The 1,003-nt window shown below is 39.1% G+C and overlaps 1 pseudogene; it reads right to left on the bottom strand.

Moving 5' to 3' along the window:
* Window positions 1-237: 237 nt before the first annotated feature.
* LOC141519972 (COMM domain-containing protein 7 pseudogene) lies at window positions 238-695 on the bottom strand (annotated as a pseudogene).
* Window positions 696-1,003: the final 308 nt, after the last annotated feature.

Genomic DNA, 1,003 nt, shown 5'->3' with positions numbered 1-1,003 from the left:
TATCACAAATAACCTCAATTTCTTACCCTTTGAAAAATAGAATTCCCATGGTTTAAATATTTGAGATAAGACCTATGTGATAAAAAGTTATTTTTGAATCATGAGTTTATGTGGTGATTGTATGAGGCTCCTTGTACAAAATTGTGACTTTTTCTGTGAACAGCCCAGCCCTTGTAATACAACAAAACAAGCTTTAAGGGTAAACAATTTGTACCTCTGAGTCTTCTTCCTTCACCTTCAGCAGAAATACTCCATGTTGGCTCAAACACTTTGCATTTCATTCAGGAAATTAGAGAACTGAGGCAAAGTTTACTCTCTATATACATTTTAAGCCTGGTTTTCTTTTTTAACCACCAATTTCAATTGTAAAAAATATAGCCCACTTTCTGCAGTTCACTGCTCCCTGATGTCACTCCAAATTTTCTTCCATATCTATAATCTGGTTGATCATCAATATCTGTCCTATTGCCCATCATACAAGTATGGGAAATTTCTGCTTCCATTTCTCAGAAAAATAAGTGCCTTTCTCTTCACTGAATCCCAGAGTAATGAAATCTGCTCTGACCCGCTCAGCACTCATATTCTTCTTCAAGGCACTGTTAAGCACTAGGAGAAGACTTTTCATGATATTCTTAGGGGCCAAGGCTGATCTGATTGGTGGCAGCAAAATCCGACACTTTAGCCAGCAATGTTTCAACCTCCATGGATGTAAAAAATCGTTTAGTTCAGCGTGGCAAACTTCTCCTCTTGAGCTGCTTATAGATTTGGGGAGGGGGTCCAGTGTGAAGGGGAGGTAACTCCCTGCAACATTTTCACATCAGCCAGGTTCCAAGGGAGTTTTTTGAAAGACACAGTTGGCATTATTCCTCTTTGTAGGGATCTTCCTCTAGATCATGGCATCTAACAATCAATGTCCCTCAGGGTTCTGTCCTAGGTCCTTTTTTTCATCTCCATCTTATCAGCTCCCATGGATTTGCTTGCCATCTTTAGGTTAATAATACCT

This window comes from Macrotis lagotis, chromosome 4 (assembly GCF_037893015.1).
Source record: "Macrotis lagotis isolate mMagLag1 chromosome 4, bilby.v1.9.chrom.fasta, whole genome shotgun sequence".
NCBI classification, from domain to species: Eukaryota; Metazoa; Chordata; class Mammalia; order Peramelemorphia; family Peramelidae; genus Macrotis; species Macrotis lagotis.
Note: the sequence above shows the minus strand (reverse complement) of the source record. Positions and strands in the feature narration are given on the sequence as shown.